The sequence below is a fragment of the Myotis lucifugus genome, unplaced genomic scaffold, assembly GCF_000147115.1.
Source record: "Myotis lucifugus unplaced genomic scaffold, Myoluc2.0 scaffold_476, whole genome shotgun sequence".
Classification (NCBI taxonomy): domain Eukaryota; kingdom Metazoa; phylum Chordata; class Mammalia; order Chiroptera; family Vespertilionidae; genus Myotis; species Myotis lucifugus.
The window spans coordinates 168,092-194,296 of NW_005871524.1; the positions used below are offsets into that span (position 1 = coordinate 168,092).

At 36.6% G+C, this 26,205-nt stretch overlaps 1 pseudogene; it reads left to right on the forward strand.

Annotated features, from left to right (window-relative positions):
- The first annotated feature begins 5,545 nt into the window (after nucleotides 1–5,545).
- LOC111823353 lies at nucleotides 5,546–23,507 on the forward strand (annotated as a pseudogene).
- Nucleotides 23,508–26,205: the final 2,698 nt, after the last annotated feature.

Sequence of the window (26,205 nt, forward strand, 5' to 3'; positions counted from 1 at the left end):
TTAAATGTAATGAAATATTTAGAGTATTTAGAAGGATAAATAGTTAAACTGAAAGGATATTTTTTAAACTAGAGGTATTGCATATTTTAAAGTTGCTAAGAGAGTAGACCTTAAATATTCTCATCACACAGAAAAACTCTGTAACTATGTATGGTGATGGATGTTGACGTACTGAGGTGATCACTTTGCAATATGTACAAATCTAGAATCATTATGTTCAACACCTGAAACTGATATAATGTTGTATGCCGATTATACTTCAATAAATTTTTTTGATTATTTAAAATAGTAAGTAAATAAACTAGAAGGAATGAGATGTTTTACATTGAAAAATGTAAGTTTCTCAGATAGCGTATAGGACAATGGCTCACAAGGAAGAGAAGATCAGCTACAGGAAAGAATGAAAGAATGTGGTGGGTTTTAGTGACTCAAAGGAAGCACATGAGCTGGGCATCGCCATTTTCAAAGACTGGAGTTCTACATGGCTTAAGTGGTTCCACATTCTATGGTAGCTAATTTAGGGAAGGATAAAGGGTATAAAACTTAGGATACTATTCCTATGAAATAGATATTGTTAGAGTGCATTTTAAGTAATAAGATTACATATGAGGGAACTAATCTCAAAGAAGTTAAACAATGTTATTAGGACCACTTAACAGAGGCCTGACTTATTTGACTTCCTGAGCAGAACATTTAACATTATACATATCAAGAACCTCTTTGTAGTCTCCGATTTGTGGGGGTGAGTAATGTGTCCGCACCAATCAAAATAATTAAATATATGTGTATTAGACCTATATATCAAAATAAATTGGGTTTTGGATGTTGGTTCAATCTATCTGAGTTAATATAAATGATGATATTTATCAAACCATTATACTGTGTCAATTTCTGGAAAGATTTTTCATGTTAAAAATGTGTGGGGTTTTTTAATGCTCAAGAGAATAATAGGGAAAACATGATAGAACCCATCCATCAGGTTTCAAATGGAGCTCTACAACCTCTAGGCTAACATGTCTTACACAGATCTCAGAAGTTGGTTGATATTTTCTTTATGAGAAAGTTTCACAGATACTGGAAAAGGCGACCCAAGGTCAATAAACTTCTCAGCAAACTTTGTGGGAGAAATTGAATTGCAAACAGAAAAAAAATGGGAAGCAAAATAAACCTAGTCCAGAAGAGAAAAATGTAATCTATCACATTTAAAAGGAAGCATTATACTCTAATTTACAAATTATTTCAATAACAAAACATTAAGGTCTCTATTAAATTATTCTATTCTATCTCTTTAACCATAGATTTAATATTCCAATTCCAGAAAATACCAATTTGTCTTACTTCAATAATATTTGCTCTTTTTTATTCTTATTTTTAGAGGTGGTGGGTAATCTCAAGGCTAGCAATTTGGAATTTCTGTATTAATCTATCATGATTTTTGTTTCCTGAACTCTATAGTAATACTATCATATTCTAGATAGAATTTCTAATGCAAGGTCAAATACCCAGAAAATTTGCCTTTTCATTTACTTTTTATCTCTTTCACAGAATGCTACTGTGAAACAATTTACTCTTTGTACTGTACTGATCTTTGAATCAATATTCTACCAGGCATATTGTCCTATCAGCTGGTTTTAATCACATACAAGATATTCACAGATAAGCACAAAATCTTCTTTGGAAAACATGTAATTAAATACTATAGAGAGGGAATCTGCTAATCTCATAAAGAGTATCCACATACAGTAATAGGATTATAGCTAATCCTATAATCATTTTGGTTGAAGCAAGGAAAAATAGTCAATTCCATAGATGCAAACAGAAAAAGGTCACTATTTCCTCTTATTTGCATATTTTCAAAGAAATAAAATTCATTATAATTATAAAATGCTGAATTCTATTACTGACTTAAATTTTTAGAATTTAAAAAGTGAATTCCCATCAACTGAGGTCTTTTTGAATAATACTTTTTTTTAAAAAAAGTGAATATACATCAACTAGATGATGTATATATAGAACAGACACATTAGGCTCTCCAGGTGGTACCAAAAATGAATATTTAAAGGTAAGAAATAAAAGAATAAGTTATATATTTTATCAAGAAGGAATTAGGAAAAGGCTGTTTTCCAGGGACAAAATAGTTTACCTACACTCTAGAATTTTTTTTAATGCATTTTATTGATTTTTTACAGAGAGGGAGGGAGAGGGATAGAGAGTTAGAAACATCGATGAGAGGGAAACATCGATCAGCTGCCTCCTGCACACCTCCTACTGGGGATGTGCCCACAACCAAGGTACATGCCCTTGACCAGAATCGAACCTGGACCCCTCAGTCCGCAGGCTGGTGCTCTATCCACTGAGCCAAACTGGTTAGGGCCCTCTAGGATTTTAAGACATGAATCAAATAAATCCTAATGTTTGAAAATTAAAATTTGAGTCAATCAAGCAAAATTGTAATGGTAAATTAGAAAAAAATAAGGAAGGTCTGGGAATGTCTTTTTATGGCATAACTCCCCTTCCCAACTAGTTATGTGACCTTAGGCGATTTAATTAAGTTATCTGCCTCAGCTTCACCATGGATAAAACTCTTCATGTATAAAATATATTTTAATATAAAAAAGAAACAATATAAATACACCTTTAAAATGGTTTTCAGTTAGTTTTTTTCCATGACCTTTACATGAGTCATTTTATTACAATTATATAAAATATTAAATTTTGTAGATTGCATGACTTAATTTCCAAAAGAGTTTACATTTGAGATTAGTTCACAAAACCACTCAACCCATCACCCACTATTCTGAGTTCTTTTGCTTTTTGAGACTTATTACCTCCACACTCCAAAGTTTAAAGTTCACTAGAGCAGGGACATTGTTTTCTGGCTCACTGTTTTTCCTTCTGCACAGACTGATGTATAAAAATATTGTTATTGAGTGACATATGGCATTCAGAATTCCCTAAAAACCTTTCATTTTAGTCACTCAGCATACACAACAATGTATTAAAGTTTTGTTTACAATACATTCCTATGGTGAATCAGCAAATGGTATTGTTATGGCTGTGTTGTTTCCCCTCAAAATTCATATACTGAAGTACTAACCCTTATTCAGTACTTTATATTGTAATTGTTTGGAGACAAGGCTTTAAAGAGGTAATATTTTAAATTAAGATTTTTTTCTAGCAATGACTAATCCCAAAGTGAAATTAAGAAGATAATTCCACTATCAAAAAATAAAATATTTATGTATGACTTCAACAATAAACGTGCACACTGAAGCCCTTGTGGATTTTGCTCAGTGGACAGACCATTGGACTGGGGATTCAAGGGTCCCAGGTTCAATTATGGTCTGAGGCACATGCCCAGGTTGCAGGCTCGATCCCCAATGGGGGGCATGCAGGAAGCAGCCGATCAATGATTCTCTCTTATCATTGATGTTTTTATCTCTGTGTCCCTCTCCCTTCCTCCATGAAATCAATTAAAAAAAAAAAGTACACACTGAAAAACACCAAACATATTGAAAGAAATTGAATAAATGGAAAAACCTAAATAAATGGAAAAACATCCTGCTTTCATAGATTGAAGGCCTTAATTTTTAGGATGATCCATTTCCTAAAATGATTTACAGATTCAGTGCAATCCTATCACAATCCCTCTACCTTTTGCAGAAATTTATTCACTGATCCTAAAATTCATATGAATATACTAGTGGACCGGTGCATGAATTTGGGCACATTGAAAGGAAATTAATTAGAAGAAATATTTTAATATCACTATGCACCCTTTCTCTATAATAGAAATGTCAACCAAATTCACGATCAACAATGACAGATGGAAACCCATGCGTGCGATTGGCACCATTGAGAACTTTATATGTATTGCACATGTGAGAGTCAACTTAGCCTTTTATAGATAAAGAACAAACTTGCTTAATTAGACCTGCTTTCTGATTTAGCTAAACTTTTTCCAGCCCAGTGAAGCACCCAACTTCTCTTTCAGGTAATTGTCAGCAACACAACAGTAAATATCAACATGAAGCAGATTATTATTGTAGATCATGCAGGGAGAACAAAGGGTAAAATATTTAACTGCAGCAGTGTTTAACTATATTTTATGCAGTGAGAAAACCTGAAGTCATTTTCAAGGTCCACCATTTCTTACTTCTTTTTAGTCAGGTCAAGTTTCTAAACTTTCTAAATCTCTGTTTTCTGGCTAATGAAAAGAAAATAAAATTCCACTGAGTTTCCTATCTACCTACTCCAGGACTTCTGTGAGGATCAAATGAGATGAGGTATGGGAAAATGCTTCACAGACATTTGGTTACAGTGTAAAGTGTTTCCACCTGGCTATAAAGCAAGTCATGTTCCTTGGCTGAAGAAACTGTAAGGAGGCTAGTCATTGCTAGGGAGAGGAAGCCAGGTGTTGCTACATGACATCATTATCCAGACTGAGGGAAGGGTATTTAGCATATTAACCTTTTATATATATATAGATGATGATATAGATAGATATAGATATAGATAGATATAGATATAGATATAGATATAGATATAGATAGATATAGATAGATATAGATTTGGATATAGATAGATATAGATATAGATATAGATTTGGATATAGATATAGATAGATAGATAGATATAGATAGATAGATAGATAGATAGATAGATAGATAGATAGATAGATAGATAAAGGACCTAGAAGAGCCAAACCAATCTTGAAAGAACAATTTCAAAACTTAACAAAAAAAGCTACAGTAATCAAAACAGTGTGGTACTGGCATAGGAACAACCCTAAAGACTCATGGAATAGAATTGAAAGTCTGAAAATAAACCCATAAGTTTTGTTCAATTTATTTCTGAAAAAGTTGTCCAGACAATTTACTGTTAATTGAATGTTTATGTCTCCCAAAAATGTATATGTTGAAATCTGATCCCCAGTGTGATGGCATTTGGAGGTGTGGCCTTTGGGAGGTGACAAGCTCATGAAGGCAAAGACCTCATGAATGGAATTAGTGCCCTTAACAAGAGTCTCCAGAGAGTCCCTTGCCTCTTCTACCATAGAAGTTTACAGGAAGCTGGCTATCCCTAGACACTGAATCTGCTGGCACCTTGATCTTGAATGTCTGAGCCTCCAGCAGTGTAATAAATTTCTGATGTCTATAAGCCACTCAGTCTATGGTTAATTAAAATACACACTCTTTGAATATTCTTTTGGACAGTTTTCCAAGGGTGAAATATCATATACAACCTGACTCCAATAAAGGGGCTTCCTGAAAAGTGAGTGCCCTTCACGTATTTTTTTGTGGGGAGGGGGGCATGTTAGAGCTAACAGAATGATAAATCTCCTCTCAGATGATGGAAAAGAAAAACAATAATTAGGTATGTAACTGTTTCACTTTCTGTTATTGGAAACCTAAAGAAGGGAATATAAGGCTAAGCCTATACCAATTTTCAGTTTGACAAATGTGTCTAATATTTCTCTTTCAAATAACTATTGATAATTTTGACTGATTGTTTTTTTCTCATAGGCTTGAACAGTTTAAGGAAAATGACTGAATTGGCTGTTGGTAGGGTGAAAGATAAAGTATAAATTAGACAATTTACACGTTCCATGCAACTGTTCTAAACATAGCTGCAACTGAAAAGGTAGAGAAGTATCCAAACATAGTTTGCATGATAATAGACAATGAATGCAATATGCCTTTTTCATGGACAAAATATAGATTTCAATAACTTCCATTTTACTCATCATTATTGATGTATGCCTGGTTTTGCATTATGTACACATATCATGGTTTCTTTATGCAGTCCATCATAAACACAAATTGTGCTTATTTCCAACCATTTGTCACCCATGACCAATGTTAAACTCCCATGGACATACTTATGAATAAATATTTTTACTTGCATATTATGTTCCCTAGTGTAGATTACAAGGGATCCCTGAAAATGACTATGCCAATCTCAAAGACAGCACTGATTTGTGGCTCTTTGTACAAGGCCCATTTCTTGACCATTTCCTCAAATAATGAATAATGTATTTATTCCTCACATTTTGCCTGTATTTCTGGTCCTTTTTCATTACCTATTCTTGAAGTCATACAGTTCTCGGGTTCTGCAGACATATGATATCTAGTGGCCAGCAATTACTTTCATTTATTTATTTAATATTGGGAACAAGCCAAAACCGGTTTGGCTCAGTGGATGGAGCGTCGGCCTGCGGATTGAAGGGTCCCAGGTTCGATTCCGGTCAAGGGCATGTATCTGGGTTGCGGGCACATCCCCAGTAGGAGATGTGCAGGAGGCAGCTGATCGATGTCTCTCTCTCATCGATGTTTCTAACTCTCTATCTCTCTCCCTTCCTCTCTGTAAAAAATCAATAAAATATATTTAAAAAAAAAAAAAAAACAAAAAAACAAAAAAACAAAAAAAAAAACAAACCCTGAGATGTAAAAAAAAAAAAAAAAAAAAAAATATTGGGAACAAGCCAAGGACAAACCCAATTGGCCAGCAAGACCTACAGACCCATTCTCTCAGATGGTTATAAGTATATGAATTCAAGTGGCCGTTTTGTATCTCTCCCTTGGCCAGCAGGTGTAATGGGATGAGACTAAATGTTCCTGGATGAACCCATATTTTTATGATCCATCTGTTCAAGCAGGAAAGAATGAGGCAGGTGGGATTCTTTCTGCTATCGTAGGACTAGATAGAAGCAAATGGAAACGTTTTTAATAATACTTTGTAATTCACATTGACATTATATTCACACTGTCCTGAAATCTATAACTTACAAAGGGGAAGTTTCAAAACAATCATCTTTTATCATAAATTTAACATATTAATAGTTTTTCTTGAAACTTTACTGACAGTGGTGTTGAGGCCAAAGGACAGAAGCCTAGGTGAGGCAGCAGCGGTGCCCCAGCCTATTGGCGGCAAGTCGACACAGAAGCTCTATGGAAGGATTGCGTGGATTAAGTGTCAGAGGCTGATGCTGCACGTCCTGTGTTGGTCAGGAAGATATGCTGGATGCCCTGAGAACGTACAACTTTGCTGGCGGGATTCCAGGCCCTGGCCAGCCTCAGGTGGCCACCAGAATATTGTGCCCTTGGAGGAGGGAGTCCTGCAGCAGTGCGCTAGCCCAGCGCATGAACCCCGGCCACAAAAGCTCTCAGCTTTACCTGGCGGAGACCTCGCTCAAAGGAGAAAGGATGCTGGGTTATGCGGAGCAGCCTTGCTATCTCTGGTTTGTCGCAGTCCTGTGAAGGTGGTGTTCTCAATCAGCATGTCCTGTTCCAGAATCCAGACCCAGCCACCCACAAAGACCTCATGCTCCAGCTCAGGAGCAACTGCCTTCCTGCGCAAAAGCACTCCGTGCACAAGGACCTAAAGCCAGAGAGCACCCCCACGTGATCAAGGACAGCCATCCTTAAGGAGAAAGACTTTGGACTAAGCAAGGTCCCTGGTCTGTGTTCTGGTGACACCTCCCTTTCTAGCCTCCAGGAAAAGAGGACAATGGAGACAACAAAAAATGTGACTGTGAATAAACAGTGGCTGTCCTCAGCCTGCGGCTCAGACTTCTACATGGCCCTCAAGTGTGGAAGGGACACTGCACAGAGGGCATTTTTGCCCTGAGCATTTCCATCCGGGCAACAATAGAAAGAATCGTTAACTGAGACCAAGGAGGACCTGGCCAAGATTGTTCCTGTTGGAAAGAAACAGTTAGAAAACCCACAGATGGACTTGCATATTCCCCAGAAACACAGAACTCCCATGCCTGAGGGGACCAAGCAGCTCTTGAAGGATATGTTAGGTGCTAAGCCACAGGACTGGCCTGATGTCTTTGAACCTGAATCTAGAATGGGCCCAGTCACATGTGTAGCTAAAATTCAGGGCAAAGCATCTTGGGTGTATTTAAAGGAGGTGAGTGTACTTTTCGTTTTTCATGTACTTTCACTGTATTGGATTCTTCATCCTGGGCCCAGGAGATGGTCCTGTGGAATTGGGGGAAATGTAGGGTTGAAGAGAATTGAGTGCTTGTTATCATCCCCCACCCAAATCTCAATGAGGAAATACAATGGGACTATTTCAGTATGAGTTAGAAAGTCTAGAGAAGTCTTCTGAGCTGGAGGTTGACATTTGAGCCAAGTGTCTTTACACTTTATCTCATCATCAATTAATAAATGCTTACTCTAGAAAATGCAACACATGGGAAGGTTGGTGGTTAGTTCATTTGACTTGAAGAAAAATTATGTTATTATAATTATATTATATTATTATCTTTAAATTAAAGAAGACATTAAGAATTTCCCTTAGGTTGCATAGCATGTAATGGGTACTCCAGGTTTGTTCCTTCAAATTTCAGGGAGCTCTCTATTACCTCTTTGTATTATATACACACAAACATTCTATTAATTCCATTATTTCAGTGATAGCTGGAAAAAAAATAAAAGAAAGGAAAAAGCCAGATTTGGTAGGAAATACCAGGAACAGAAAGTTCATTCCATAGTATGGAAACCTTTATTGGTGACACTAGTGCAAGCCTGGTGCTGGGGTTCTTGGTGAAGTTGAATGGAAGGTGTCTCACTCTGTGCAGGGCTGACTGGATTTGTGGTAGAGGTCACAGGAGTAACTTGAAAGTGTTTTTCCAACCATCTTCAGCGCATCTCTTCTCATTTCTGTGCTGCACCCAAGTGCTGTACCCCTAACTACTGGAATCCTTAGCACCTGTGAAGGCATTCTCAGGAGTAGAAATTGGTTCAAATTGATGTTTCTTGGAGGGGGCAAGTAGCACTAGAAATCCCTATACTGCCATCTTGCTGGTCCCAGAAACTTTTTTCTTCCAACGAAGTCATGAACTCATTCACATTGTCCTTCGACCTGTTTTTTATTTGTTTGGTGTTTTTTTTTTGCTTGGAGCATCTTAGAAACTTAGACACACCTTTTAACATTTATGGCTCTCCGTCAGGTACAGCATCTATAGAGCGGAAAACACTCTATTAAATTGATTATAGTATCAGTTAAGAAAAGATCAAGGTGTAATATTCAACCACCATAGGGATTTCAGATTATTACTACCTGACCTATTTAATAAATACGAGTGTAGTGCTGGGGCGGTAGAGAAGGGCCAATGGGAAATAAATACTAAAGCATCTAGCTTTGACTTGAGGGAAACAAATGCTCAATAGAAATTCTAAAGCAGCTACAAACCAATGAAAGCTATTCTTCATAATTTACAATGCCAGCCTACACTGCCTTTACTTTAGGATAAATTTTAAGTATGTAACTGCTGTTTGTAAGAGCATATACTTTTAAATAAGACTTATATGCTTTAACCATTAAAAACCACACATCCCTTTCTCTGACTCCCTAACACATTTTTTCAGACTTGGGTGATACTATGTCCATACTCATCTGTTTCATTATTGTATGAACTTTGATATTTTCCCTTCCCAAATGGATAGTAACAAGTTTTCAGTCTGTTCGAAGCAAAAATCATTCCAGTCTTTATCATAATAACCTCATTCCAGCATTCTCCATTTTTAGCCTGAGAATGGCAGACCCAGTGACAAGTGTCCTTAGTAACTTTCTTGTCTTGAAAAAAAAAGTATACATTAAGTCTATACCATGTCATGTGATAAAATAAATGACTAAGCTTGGACTGAATTCTGAGGTTCTGGAATGGATTCCTTTCTCCCCTGTCCGAAATTGGTTAGAATTCTGATGAAACCAGACTAAGCTTTAAATCAAAGCATCCCTCAATTCAGCCATAGCTCTCTGTCTTCCAGGAATAGCTTTGGTGAAGAAATGGTGCTATTTTGGATTTTGCACCCAGATGGCAATGCAAAATGAGGTGAACTTGTCTCATAATCTCAGAATCTTCCCAAATGTTTGCTTTGAGTACTAAGAAAATAGTTTGTAAGGCTGAACATGTGGTGGAGGAGAAGGCACAGATATCTTTTCTAAATTGATTTTCATGCGCATAAGACAAATGCGTTTGCCACATGACTTTTCATACCATTCAATGATTTTATGAAGCAAATATGTTTATTACTGAAAAAGGACTGCTCATCATTCTGTGACCTTGAGTGCATAATCTCCTCAAATTCCTCTTCCCCTCTTGGATTTGGGTGTTAAGAATACATACAGGCATGATATATTAATTTAAAAATCAATTTTGAAAGGCCTTAAGTGGATAAAGCTCTACCTGGCCTCTTGGTTTGAATAACTCCATACCTATAGCTCTCTTAGTTTGGCACCAAAAAGCCAATATCCTGCAAGAGAAATGCTCAATTGTCAAACTTCATAGACTCTATTTGATTAGCATATATGGCAATTCTAATCTGTGAAATGTGCTTATGAGCAAATAGGTTTGATATCTATATGTCCAAAAATATTGCAACCTATATCTCTCACTTGAGATAATTATTCCAACTGCAGAGTGGATCTAGCTTCTCTTCTTTCTTTTTCTTTTTTTTAATTTTTTTAAGTTATAAGACTAAGTCATTAGTTTATTAATATTTTCCCAGTATTATTGAATTGTTTTTCCTTTAAATATGTAGGTGGGTACTTTAGGCCAGCAGGAGGCATTAACTCATTCTTTGAAAAGTAATTATAAATATGATGATTTGGGAACTGGACTAATGAACTCAAAGAACCCAACTCAATGCTAGAGAGACAGTAGAAAACTGAGCGATTTGAGTTGAGCAACGACAGAAATCTTTGATTAGAAAGGAACTGGAACCCATTCGCACTATGTATTATGGGGTTAAGTGGTGGTAGTGGTGGCTGTGGTGTGTGTGAGACTAGATTATTATATAGCAAACAGTCACTGCCTCCCAGTTGACTCTAATGTAAGATGTTTTTTGCTTTGCTTTTGATATTGGGTTTTAGATAATGGAATATTGAACAAACAAAAGTTCAAAATATGTGGCTGTGCTTGCTTTTCAGGCTCCTGCATTTGACCATAAGAAGACTGTACTGCAAATGAGGGCTGGTCAGATGTGGAAAAGAGTGACATAAAGCAGCTATGATGCAATATACAGCTTGGAACTTACCACAGCTCTGCTTAAACCAGCTATAGTCAAGCTGACCCACAGACATGTGTGTGAGCAGAATGTTATTGTATATCTCTAAATTTTGTGAAGTTTTTATTTTACAGCATTACTGTGAAAATAGCTAATATGATGTATATCTGTTTATTCTTCATAGCTTTCTTCTAATAGGATTTTCTCTCACTGATTATAGCAGGGATTCTGAGCATGAACTATAAGTAAAATAACCTATGTTCAAATTCTTTCTCCTCCACCTGTTATTTACTGTGGGACTTTGGACTTTAACCTACATAAGACTTGGAACTCCAAATCAGAAAATAAAATTCTCATAGTGATATTTACCCCATAGAGTTTCTGTTAATATTAAGTATTACAATGTATGTCAATTGTGAACATAATATCTGAAACATAGGCAAAATATATAGTAGTCATTGTTATCATTTTAATTGCTTATGGTTAGTACATAAGCATATAGAGTTAAAATATTTATTTATTTATTTATTATTGATTTTAGAGTGCGAAAAAGGGAGAGTGAGAGAAAAGGAGTGAGAAATATCTTTTTTTTAAGAGAGAGAGAGAAAGGGAGTGAGAAATATCTATTTGTTGTTTCACTTATTTATGCATTCGTTGTTTCACTTATTTATGCATTCATTAGTTGATTTTTATATATGTCTTGACTGAGGATCAAACCCACAACCTGGGCATTTCAGGATGATCCTCTAACCAACTGAGCTACCAGGGCCACAGTAAATTTATTTTTATACAGCACTACACTGGATGTCAAATGTTCTGAACTCTGTGATACATATCCTGAGTAAGCCATTTGTGTGTACCTGTATAAATGAAACAAGTAGCTACTTCAACTGCAAGAATAAATCCCAGAAGTGATTAATACAAGTTAAAGGAACACTTCTAGCAAGTTCAGTTTATTCACATAGCAGCAAACATGTCAGACTCGGTCAGTTTTACTATCATGAACTTTAGACTCCAAGTCCATTTGTAAGTGTAATAAATGACATCACCATATTACAAGCCTAAATGATGAGTTGAAAATGTATTCAAAATATGTGTTTTATTACTGGGAGAGGCAGATCAATACTTAAATATTATTCTTTTTTTTAAAAATGTATCTTTTTTAAACTTACCTTTATTATTGAAAGTATTACAGATGTCTCCCCCATTTTCTTCCCATTGACCCCCTCCACCTTGCATCCACCTCTCCCAGGCCTTCACCACACTATTGTTGAGAGTATGACAGATGTCCCTTCTATTTTTCCCCTCTACCTGGTTACTGTCCAGCCCCGGGCCTACTAGTCACTACCCTATTGTCTATGTCCATGGGAAATGCATATGTGCATATAAATTCATTGGTTAATATTTACAGATTCATCATTTGGTATCTTTTAAAACCATTAATTGGATAATAGATAATATTTTGTTTAATTTTATGGGGTTCTAATGTGAAATTCTTGAAGGAGTTTAAAGAGAATGCAAACATAATTTCACATTAAGAAGTTGAAAATTAATTGAATCCTAGTTCCAAGTACCATTTGACCCTCTTATTGCTAAAAGTTGTTCTAATATTTTATTAACTCATTATTGTAATAGAAATCACAGTAGAAAAGGGGAATTATCAGGCTAGGCAATTATCAGTTATCCTATCTAATAAAAGAGTAATATGCAAATTAACCATTACTCTGTCATGCAATGACTTGTCACAATGACACACACTGACCACCAGGGGCAGACGCTCAATGCAGGAGCTGCCCCCTGGTGGTCAGTGTGCTCCCACAGGGGGAGCTCTGCTCAGCCACAAGCCAGGCTGACGGCTGCCAGCATAGTGGTAGTGGCGGAAGCCTCTCCCGCCTCTTCAGCAGCACTAAGGATGTCCAACTGCAGTTTAGGCCTGCTCCCCACTGGCAAGTGGACATCCACTGAGGGCTCCCAGGCTGCCAGAGGGATGTCTGACTGCCAGCTTAGGCCCAATCTCCCGGGGAGCAGGCCTAATCCAGCAGGGGACATCCCCTGAGGGGTCCCAGACTAGGAGAGGGCACAGGCCGGGCTGAGGGACCCTCCCCCGAGTGCACAAATTTTTGTTCACTGGGCTTCTAGTTAGGTATATAAAACATAATAAATAAAACTGTGAGGATATGGAGATTAAAGGGGGTAAGGGTAGTGTGATGACATGTCTAAGTAACAGGAATTTTTATTCTTCTTTTGTACACTTTATCTTTAAGGCTACACAAACAAGTCATACATAAATTAATTCTGAAATAATCAATTTACTCATGAAATTATATAGGCAGCTTTTTAAAAAACATAGTTAATAAAGAAAGTTTATTTTTGCAACATAAAGTAATAAAAATCCCATCTGTTTGTAATCAATAATTTCATTTATTCTAAAAACATTTTTCAAAGTTTTTATAGCCTTTTTTTTTAAGAGCAGTTTTAGGTTTACAAAATCTTGTGCAGAAAGAACAAAGTTGCTTATATTGCATCTTTGTTCCTCCTCCCAACAGAGTCCCTTATTTTGTATTATAATAGAGTAATATATTTGCAACAATTGATGGACCAATATTGATATATTATTGTTAACTGAAGAGCATGGTTTTCATTTATGTCCACTCTTTGTGCTATAAAATTTTGACAAAGGCTTACTAGTAGCATTGTGTGTCCACCTTTGGAGCATAATATAGAATAGTTTCACTGCCCTAAAAATGCTTTCCTTCACGTATTCATCCCAACTCCCTTTGTTCTGAACTCCTGGAAAACAGTGAATTTCAGTGTATCAACAGTTTTGCCTTTTCCAGAATGTTATATAGTTGGAATCATATAGTATGTCCCTTTCAAGTTGACTTCTTTTACTTAGCATTATATTTCCGCCATGATTTTTGAAACTTTATAGTTTATTTCTTCCCAGTTTTTCCAATTATGAATAAAAGTGCTATAGACATTCATTTGTAGATTTTTTGTGAGGATATAAGTTTTAATCTGATTTGGGTACATATCTAAGAGTGTGATTCCGGGATCATATTATAAGCCAATATTCTGTTTTGTAAGAAATTTCCAAACTATCTTGTAAAGTGGGTATATCATTTGGCATTCCAGCCAACAGTGAATGAGTGTTCCTGACATTTGGTGTTGTCAGTATTTTGCATTTTAACCATCTAATAGGTATGTAGTTGTATGTCAATGATGTCTTAATTTGAGCTTCCTTTGTGACATCTGATGTTGAACACATTTTATATGATTATATGTCATCTGTGTATTTTCTTTGGTGAGATGACTATTCAAATGTATTGCCTATTGTTTCAATTTTTTTCTTATGTTCAGTATTATAAACCTTTGTATATTTGGAATACCAGGTGTTAACCAGATATGTGTTTAGAAGTATTGTTTTCCTGTTTGTGAATAGTCATTTTGCTCTCATAATTGCAGATAGGAAAAATAAAATAACAAAATAAATCTACAAAACTTCTTTTTTAAGTCAAATAAAGGGCATCTGCAGAAACACGTTAAAAGAAATCAAACCTACAGTTATTTAGTTGAGAATGACTGGATGCTTTTCTCCTAAGATTAAGAACAAGGTGTAAATGTCGATTCTCACTTCTATTCATTATTTTATAGGAGGTTCTAGCCAGTGCAATAAAGTAAGTGAAGGAAAGACAAGTATCAAATTGGAAAGGAAGAAGCATAAGTGTGTTTAATTTACATTTGATATGATAATACGTGTAGAAAAGCTGATGAATTCTACAAAAATAAACAAGACACAACTCAAGCAAGATTAGCAAGGTTACAAAATAACATTAACATACATATATCAATTATATCTCTATACTGTTAGACAAACTTGGAATTAAATTTAAAAACAGTACTACTTATAATAGCAACAAAAATATGAAATACTTAGAGATAAATCTGACATGTTCAAGATTTGTATAATAAATGATATAAAACATTACTGAGATAACTAAGACCTAAATAAATGTTGAGAAATCCCATGTTCATGAATCAGAACAATCAATATTAAGATTTTGTTTTGCCAAATTAACTTATAGTTTCAATACAATCCCAATCAAAATCCTAGTGGGTTTTTATTGCAGAAATTTACCCAGTCAAATCTATAATTTATGTGGAAATGAATTATGTGACTATCTAACACAACTTTATTTCAAAATTTAGTATGAAGTTACAGTAATTCAGATAGTCTGGTAATGGTATAAAAATAGACAGCCAGGCTGGTGTGACTCAGTGGGTGAGAGTGGACCTATGAAGCAGGAGGTCAAAGTTCAATTCCCGGTCAAGGCACATGGTTGATCCCCAGTGTGGGGCATGCAGGAGGCAGCAGATCAATTATTCTCTCTCATTACTGATGTTTCTATCTCTCTCTTCCTCTTCCTTCCTCTTTGAAATCAATAAAAATATTTTTAAAAAATAAATTAATTAAAATAGACAAAAATATCAATGAAACTGAGTAGAGACTACTGAAATAGGTGTATACTTATGAGGACAATTGACTTTCAACAAAGGTACTATGCCAATTCAGAGAAGAAAGGACAATCTTCAACAAATGGTGCTGATTGGACAATCATATTAAAAAATTATTTTCACTATATACCTCATGCTATATACAAAGCTCAACTTAAAATGTATTATAAAACAACTATGAAACCTAAGTCTATAAAACTATTAGACAACATAATATGAGAAAATATTTTGTCACCAAGGGTTAACCAAAAGTTTTTTAGACATAATACCAAAAGTATAATCTGTATTTAAAATTTCATATTTGCTTTTATCATATTAAAAATTTTAAATATTTTTCCTTTCTAAATAAATTGTTGAGATAATGGAAATACAGGTCATAACCTAGGAAAATATATTTGCCAATTGTTTTTCTGATAAAGGAATTATATCCATCATATATAAACCAGTTATAAGAAAACTATGAAATAGTTTGGATGTTTCTTAAAAAGTTAAACATATATTTTTGACCAGCCATTTTATTTCTATAAAATTTACCTAAGAGAAATTAAAGCATATGGTCCTACCAAAAAGTGGACTTGTGTTCATACCAGTTTTACCTACAATCATCAAAAAAGTGGAAAGATCCCAAATGTCCATCAGCAGATGAATAGATAAATATATAATAATAAAAGGGTAATATGCTAATTAGACTGAACATCCTTCCGGACTTCATTCCAGACGTTCTTCTGGACGAAGCCAGGGCCAGAGGGAAGCTCCTGTCCCAGGTGCCTGCGGGCAGCAAGAGGGAAACCAGCCCGGGTCCCGGGTGCCAGAGGGAAGCCAGTGCCAGCAGCCGGGGGAAGAAAGGCCTGCTCTTGCACGAATTTCGTGTCGGGCCTCTAGTAATGTTATAAAATGCTACTCTTCGGTAAGAAGGTGTACTGATATTTGGAACAATATAGATGAATCTAAAAATTATTAGACAAAAACAAACAAACAGATTAAAAAGAAGGTAAACAGTTCATAATGTCATTTATATAAAATCCTAAAAAAAATAGTCTATTTAACAGAAAAGAGATCAATGGTTTCTTGGAGAGATTATGGGATGGGTGGTAAGAGGGAGAGATTACAAAGGAACATGAGGAGACTGTTAGTGTGATTGATGTGCTCATGCCCTTCACTGTAGTGAGGATTTCATAGGTATATACATATTGCAAAACTTATAGATTCTACAGCTCAAATATAGTTAACATACTAAATATCAATTATACTTGTAGTTTTTTTAAAGGTGAATCTTTTCTACTCTAAAAAGGTAAGAATAAAAATTGTTTATCTACATTTACATATCTGCATATTTTTTTTACTTTATTTTTTAATTTTTATTTTTAATCCTCACCCCAGGATATTTTTCCATTGATTTTCAGATAGAGTGGAAGAGAGGGGAAATGACAGTCAGAAATATCGATGTGAGAGAAGCACATCGATTGGTTGCCTCCTGCATGCACCCCAACCAAGGCCTAAGCCTGGGAGGAGCATGCAACCGAGGTACATGCCCTTGACCAGAATCGAACCCGGGACCCTCGGGTCTACAGTCCTACGCTCTATCCACTGAGCCAAACTGGCTAGGGCTCTGTGTATTATTTTAGATTACATTTGTTTTTGCACACTTTACAGATTCACTACCTTAATTCTATAATATCCCTTGGAGACGGCTTTGGAGGCTGGAGGTGAACATAATTATCCTTATCTTACTTATTTAAAAATAAATAAATAAGAAACAAGTTCTGAGGTATGTAGTGAAATACATGGAATCACAAAACGGGCCTATGGCAGGGAGGGTAACTATAATAAGCTAAATGTTTGTGTGGGAAGATTAACACTCAATTTGTTTGGGTCAGATTAGAACATATGGACTGATGTAAATCTTTGCCAGCTCCATCACTCACTTGGGGCATCTGCCACTGACCATCGATGGACACTAATTCAGATCATATGGCTCATCTGTCATTTTAGAATGACAGTCCAAATTTGTCACTTATGAAGGTTTCTGGTCTGGCAGGCTCACAAGAACGTCTTGGTTTGGAGTATGTTGGTGGCCAAGCGATTAAATAATGAATGGAAACATGTATATACAGAGAAAAATTTAATACCAAGTGATTTCTGCACAAAATGAAAATGGTTTCTCTACCCAACTCGGGTCCATAGGGACTCTGACACCAAATCCTGACATAATTTGTTAATCTAAGCTGGTAGCAGTTGAATAGGGATAGAAAGAAAGAATGGTTGAAATCTGGCACAACTTCTAATCAAATAAACCTCACTTGAATTTCTTTTCTACATCAGTAATTTAGCTTTTTAGAATTTAGATTTTTAATAGATTTTTACTTGGAATAGGAATAGATTATCGAGGCGACTCAGAGCAGGGAAATAAAAAGGGTGAGGATGCTGACCAAGTTCAGCTTCAATTAGAAATCTGTTCTGAACACACACATGCCAGGTTAGTATTAGACGACCCTACTCTCTAACCACCAATAGTCTTGCAGTAGTGGAAACATGACCCAAACTGAGAAAGGGATGCATATCTTTTCCTAACTCCATGCGACTGTCTTGTCCTGGCCTCTGAGCTGCTGTGTCAGCAACACAAAGCTAGCCGTAGGTTTATATTTTAGGAGGTGAGAATAGACCCTTTCAAGGACCCATTTGGTAGTCTGAGACCAACAAATGTAGCATGTGAGCATGCGCGCTCTCACTCTTCCACCAGTTCTCTCTCCTCTCTCTCTCTCTCTCTCTCTCTCTCTCTCTCTCTCTCTCTCTCATAGATCTAGAGAAATAATTTTTATTACTATGTGTGTGTGTTTTTCAGAATAGAAGAGATTCACCTTTTATTACCACAACTCTAACCAAATAAGCTTACTAGCCAAGTTTGAGATTCACTTTTAAACATTTATTCAGGTGAAGTTGATGTAAAATATGCTACATAGCCCAGCCTGCTTGGCTCAGTAGTTGGGCTTAGACCAATGAATCAGGAGGTCAGGGTTCGATTCTCAGTCAGTGCACATGCCCAGGTTGCAGGCTCGATCCCCAGTGTGGGGCGTGCAGGAGGCAGCCGATCAATGATTCTCTCTCATCATTGATGTTTCTCTCTCTCTCCCTCTCCCTTCCTCTCTGAAATCAATAGAAATATATTTTTAAAAATATGCTAAATATATTTGAACTGCATATCAATTTTACTATAATGTATATATTTGCAACTATTTTCCTTTCTGTTTATCAGAGAGACTGGATTTCATCCTACTTCACCTTGGGACCTTTCTCTATTTCTACCTATAGGCTTCTTTATATTCTTCTATTTATTTATAATAAAATAATCTATATGTAAGCTACCTGGACTGAATTTTTGTTTTTTGTATTTTTTGTTTATTTTTCCCAGATAAGATTGTACACTAAGACAAGAAATTTTTAACATTTAAATGCTATAATAATTTATAGTGAAGAGAAACTTAGTTCATAAACTATTTGTGAAAGATGATGGGTTAATTTCTCCTTAAATATTCCTAGGACATAAGACCTGAGCATATATAGCCATTATGTCAAGAATCTGTGTACAATTAATGCAGCACTATAATGACTGAAAATGCTTTTTATTTTGAATTGAAATTTATCTCTGTATAAATTTTACCCAACAGTGTAACTCATATTCTCTTGAAATATCACAAGATATAGTAGGGGTTAAAGAATATAGACACTGGCTTCAGACACCAGGTCAGCTGTTTTCTGGTATTATGACCTTGGACAAGGTATTGAACTTTGTTCTATTTGATTTCCAAGTTGTTGTGGTGATAAAAAAGCATAAAGTAGATAATTTATTTGGATCAGTCTGTTTACTAAGCACTACTGTCTGCTTCAGATTGATAATCAGAAGTTATTTTGGGTAAAGGTTTTTATTTTAATAACTAGAGGCCCAATGCACAAAATTCGTGCAAGAGTAGGCTTTTCTTCCCCCAGCTGCCGGCATCGACTTCCCTCTGGCACCTGGGACCAGTGCTGACTTCCCTCCAGCCCCTGGCAGGCACCCAGGACCCAGGCTGGCTTCCCTCTGACCACCTACAGGCACCTGGGACCCGGGCTTTGCTTGGGCTTCCCTCCAGTCCCTGCTTCGTCCAGAAGGACATCCGGAATGACATCTGGAAGGACGTCTGGTCTAATTAGCATATTACCCTTTTATTATTATAGATTATCATTTGATAGCTAGTTGGGAAAAATCCTAAGGTGTTTTTTTTTTAGTTAAATTTATTAGGGATAATATTTGGTTAATAGCATTATATAAATTTAATGTATACAACTTCATAATATGACATTTGTATACCCTACTCACCATCAGATGCCTAGTCTCATTCCATCACCATGTATTTGATCCCCTTGACCTCTTCATCTTTCTGTATCCCCTTCCGCCGCTGGTAACCATCGTTCTGTTGTCTGCATTTATGAATTTGTTTTGTTTGTTCACTTGGCTTGTTCCTTTTTGTTTATACCACATATAAGTGAAATCAAAGTGCTTGGTCCTTTCCCATCTAACTTATTTCACTTAACAAAATGCTCTCAAGATCCATTCATGTTGTTGTAAACTGCAATACTTCTACGTTTTTTATCCCACAGCAGAAGATGAGATTCTTCAAGTATCCTGTAGATCTTTTGATTTGTACCCCATAATCAGATGCACTGAAGAAAACAACTTGCGAGTTGTTTGTCTAACGTGTGGATGGGACTTGAGGACAGAAGGTGCGCCTCTAATTTGAAACGGTTGGTCCTTTTCCTCAGTGTGCAATCTCTCCTACTCAGTTTGGTCCTGCACTGAAACTTGAGTGGGCTCTTACCTATGAGGGCCCTGAGGCAGCCTGTGTAAGCTAAGGAGCATGTTCACCATTGCAGGAGGCTTACCTAACTGCCCTTCCAGAGGGAATTCTGTAGCCCCAGGAAGGATTTGACAAACACATGATTGAATAATTAACTAAATATAAGTCAGAGATGTGGGGCAGTACAAAGATCATTTGTGATAAAGAAATAGGTCTGAGCCAAGAACTGATTGTGAATTTTATTAAATGTTGTATAATCTATTCAGGTCAATACGAGCTCTTCTTTTGAAACAGCAAAGTCATAACTGAAATATTGTTGAGTTTTCCTGTTAAGTCAGGCTGCCAGTAGTCAGCACAATTTATCATCAGGACGATCAGAAATAACTATGGCCATGTGTATGCCTCCCTAACCTTCGCAAATAAATCCCATTATTACTAAGTGGAAATGTTACTAGGGATTTTATTTAAAATCTGACTCATCTGCTTTATCCTGCAATGAAGAAGTCTGTACTATTGTTCAGCAACATGATTTTACAATATTTTTTTTCTTTATCTTATGCAAACAAACATCCACATGATCGTTTCAACCATATTCCATTCTAATCCAGATATTCTGGTGGGAACTTCATAGACTCATGACTGTCACAGGAAATGCTACCACCTGGAAGAGAGTCTCCCAGCTTTAAGTACAGCATCTCAATGAAGATTTGTTGTCCTATAAACAAGTGGTTAATTCTCTGCAAAGAAACCCCTTGACATTGAAGAGATTGTTATTTATATTTAAAGCGATAGACCACATCTACTTCATTCTTTACCACCTACAAAAACCAATTTGTTCCATTTACCAGACCCAGATAGTCTTCTTATATTTTCTGTGTGGATCATAAAGTGGGTAATCTGGGGTGACATAGTTCTTTCCAGAAATTCAGCCACATATCATACCGGAGGTACAGGACAATTTCAAATTGTATTTGCTTTACTGCCTCCCTGTCTAGAATATGGACTTAAAATATCTCTTATTGCCTGAGCTAAAGATGACTGCTCCAGTAATTCCCAGCACAATCATAAATGGATGAGGTTTGATGAGGTCACTTATGTCATGCTTTGTTATCCCTATGATGAGCACAGGTCCCCCCACAATCCAAAATGAAGTGTTTCTAGGAAACCTTTCATAAGCTGAAATGATACAATATGAAGGAGCAGTTGCCATTAATTTCCATGGAAAAGTTTCTGAGCTTTCCCAGACCCCAAATTCAATATACCTGCAATGTCTTTTTTTTCATTCACCACCAAAACATTTAATTACATCCAGGTTTATGCTAAGCACAACACCCTTATGAGTAGATGCTCTCTTAGTCTTTTCTTATACTTTAGAGCACATCTTGCTAACAGATGCACAAAGTAAATTGACATAAAGCCCAGATGCTCACAGACACAGTTCAAAGCTCAGGTGTTTGATGCTATGATGAAATTTATTTATATTTATTTTTTAATGTAGTTCCTGGGGAAAGAGCTTGGCTGGGTCACTCCCCCTTCCCTGGGGTGGACTGCCTGTACAAAGACTTGCTGCAAAAAAAAAATGTTTACCACTATATTCACAGTTTGCCTTTTTTTGTAAAAGCAAAATTTCCCTTCAGATTTGTTGTTGTTGTTGTTAGCAAAGGTAGATACTAATGTAATCTTTCGTAAAAGCAAAGTGGTATAAGGCAAACTTTTGAAAAGCAGAGAATACTTCTATTGGGGTACTTATGGGCCTTTGTGTCATTGTTAGAACTCTCTAGTGCTGAAGAACTTTCAACAATTTAACTATGCAATTAAGTTCATCTGCTCCTCTAAAGGTTCAAGAAATCTATATTAGGTTTTATCTTCTTCACAAGTTCTTCTGGTATGTTTTCTAGCATTCTGTGTCCTCTGGTATGCCCATTCATAGAGTTCCTAACACATGTCAGATACAAGACATAGAACAATGGCAAGATAAAGAAGATCACTGCCATCATGAGACTTCCATTCCATCTTATCACATATATCTATATAACTAGAGGTCCGATGCATGAAATTTGTGCAAGACTAGGCCTTCCTTCCCCCCTGGCTGCCGGCACTGGCTTCTCTCTGGCACCCGGGACCCAGGCTTCCCTTGCAACCCCGGCTTCTTTTGGAAGGTAGTCCAGAATGACGTCTGGTCTAATTAGCATATCACGCTTTTATTATTATAGATGTAATACCCAAGGATACTGTAATTTTTCAGAAAAACAGTTAAGATACATAAGGCTGACCAAGATAGGAGCTAGTAGACCATATGGCCCCACATTTTATGAGTCAGTACAGTGGGCAAGCAGCAGTGGAAACACTAGACATTCACATGAGTCAGAACTAAGACCATTTAGTACATGCAGGATTATGACATTTATTTATTTTTATTTTTTATTTTTAATGTATTTTATTGATTTCAGAGAGGAAGGGAAAGGGAGAGAGAGATAGAACCATCAATGATGAAAGAATCATTGATCAGCTGCCTCCTACATGTCCCCCACTGGGGATTGAGCCTGCAACGTGGCATGTGCTCTTGACCGGAATCAAACCCAGGACTCTTCAGTTCGCAGTCTGATGCTCTATCCACTGAGAAAAACCAGCGAGGGCCAGAATTATGAAATTTAGAGGTGAGTCAGAGTAATTAATCAATGATTATACATGCATTCACTTATTTAGTCATTCAATAATAAATTAACATATTTATTAAAAGTGATATACCAGAAACTCTTTTAGGAGCAAAATTATTTTTGAAGTATTGTTTTCTGTTAACACTAAGAGAGATAAAAAGTAGGAAAACCAGTGACTTTCATCATTTGTGATAAGCACAATGTGAATGGAAAAGAACAACCCAGATGAAGCCTTGAGATCTTCCCTCAAAATGCAGAGTGAATTTGAAGGATAAAATATCTTTTTGCAGGAAGAAAGTTCTAGTCAGAAACAGCGGGATATGGAAATCCACCATTCAAATATACGTATCAGAGACCAGAGGCAAGCAAAAGACCCAGAAATAAATGGGAGAAGAACTAAAGAAAGTAATTCACATCTCACATGTGAAATGAAGCATGACACAGCTCAGACACATTTGACTAAATGTTTGGCACTATCTTAGTTAAGTTTGCTTGTTTGACATTTCAAAGTCTTCCCTCAAAATGTGACAGTTAAAGTGGATTCATTCTTTCACTGATTGTTAAAAACATTAGGGAGAGTGATAGACTGTTTGATATTGAACTTTTATTCTTCTTTTGATGCTTTGAATGCTTGTGTGAGTTCTGGTCCTCTAAGAAATAGATGCCAGATGGGATTAATGTGTAAATGCTGTAGTGGAGAAAGACCTGGGATGGACAAAGGGGAGGCAGCTAAATAGCCTTTGGACCATGACTCAGGTCGGGTGCTTGTAAAAGAAGAGCAGGAAGTGGGATTGAGTCGGAAGATCTAAGACTGCTCTTCAGTTCTCAGAAAGGTTTAATTAGTCCAGAGTGGAGTCTCTGAGTTACAGATGTCCATTATAGCAGTTCTGTTCTGAGGACTGGTCCAGCACTAGTGCTCCCACTGTGTCTGGTTTTGCCTGGGGGCAGCTAGGAAAAGCATAGGTCTTGATGGCGACACTAAAGAGGATCAAGTGTTGTCAATCCAGGGTGCTCCCCTCAGCAGGTGATCTGAGTCCCGAATTTTTATCTCTGCCACGGAGACTGTGGACACAGTACATTAACTCTTGTAAGATCAGTTTGATAGTGGGGACAATTAAAATAATAGCACTGCCCTGGCCAGTATGGCTAAGTTCGTTCAAGGGTTGTCCCATGCATCTAAGGGTCATGGGTTCAATTCTTTTTTTTTTCTTTTTTCTTTTTTTTTATATATTTTATTGATTTTTTACAGAGAGGAAGGGAGAGAGATAGAGAGTTAGAAACATCGATGAGAGAGAAACATCGATCAGCTGCCTCCTGCACATCTCCTACTGGGGATGTGCCCGCAACCCAGGTACATGCCCTTGACCGGAATCGAACCTGGGACCTTTGAGTCCGCAGGCCGACGCTCTATCCACTGAGCCAAACCGGTTTCGGCATGGGTTCAATTCTTGATCAGTTTCAGGTCGATCCTTAGTTGGGGCACACATTGGAGGCAACTTATTCATCTCTCTCTCTCTCTCTCCCTCTCTCTCTCTCTCTCTCTCTCTCTCTCTCTCTCTCTCTCTCTTTCTCTCTCAATCCAAACACACAGAAAAAGATAATAGCACGGCCATCCTTCTGGGACTGTAGTAAGGATCATTGAGTTAATGCCCATAGTATAGTACGTGACATATAGGAATCAACGAGAATATTCTAATCTCTAAAACACTGTTTGCCTTTTTAAAGATCTTCGCAGTTTTTATTTGCCACGATATCTAACGAAACACTAGAATTATGGAATTTATATAATAAATGCTCAATGAAAAATTATCAGCATCTACCAGCCTGTAGCCATGAAGACCACACACATAAGCAAACCAAATGAGTTTATTATTTGCTTCCAAAAGGAAGACCGTACCTCCTGAGGAGCTGAGAGCTGTCTCACTTAGAGGGTGTGAGGAGGGATTATTTATAAAATTTGGGCCAATATTAGGTAAATTTGAGAAAGATCCAAGAAGCAGTTCTTTTCTCTGGTTTGGGTGCTGTCAGAAAGTGAGGGTAATTCTGGGATTGGGCACATCAATCGTTTTTATCTGAGCACACTAGGAACCAAGTAGAGCTAAGACCGTAATTGCTAAAGAACCAGCAGTCTATTGTCATCTTAGCTGGGAGAGGGCAATGTTTGCTCATGTTGTGGTTAGTACAGTGCTTGTTTCGGGCTGGGCTCACACATAATGAGTTGTTCTGCTTTGTCTTGTCCCATCACAGCACAGAAGTACCTTGTCTGATGTTGGTGTCCTGTGAGTTGTTTCTGTTGAGTGATAAGAACCACAGCCTAGCTCTCGGGCCAGGGCTGCTACCAGCTAGCAGCTCTGTGAGTTGGTCAAATTAGGAGGAAACACAATCCAAACCTAGAGAACTAATATTAAGGAGAGTCCTAAGTCAACCACATGGACCAAAACAGGAAATACAAACACAGCTTAGGGAACCTCCAGATGCCCAGGTGAATTGTGATTTAATAATAAACTCAGTGTTTTCAAACTGCTTTAATTTTGTATATAATTAAGAGTACATTTTCTGGGATGTATTTCTGGATCTTTTTAATCAACTAATACTATGTTTAGTAACTGAGTTGTCAAAAGACATACTAATTCTGTGTATGTAATCAAAATCAGACTTTCAGGATGAAGATAAATCTGATTCTCAAAATATCCAAACATATAGTCAACCAATTTTTTTCTGGATACATATGACATCTGCTTTTCCAAACTTTGGGAAATAGGAAAAACATATCTACATGACAGATAAAATATCAGTTTCTCATTTTAGTTACTGGGTCTACATCTGTATTAAAGTCACAGTTCTCCATAGAATTATAATATCTTTCATAATGTGCTTTTGAAAAATTTAATGTAAATCAGCTTTCAACAAGTTAGGGCAGTTTTTCTACCTTTGTTTGGCCTCTAAAACAATACAAGATAAATAAATCACTTGATAGTGCTTGAGTTTATAACCATTTGGCAGCTTATTCAAAATGCAATCTGTGACCATTATATTGTTTTTCTAAATCCATTCACACCCTTCAAAATGTCACAACTAATCATATTGCATCTCCAGACTCCAGAGAAAAGAAACTTCATACCAGATCTATTTCTTCAGTCACAAGACTCTGTACAGTCAAGCATATAATCAGCCTTTTGT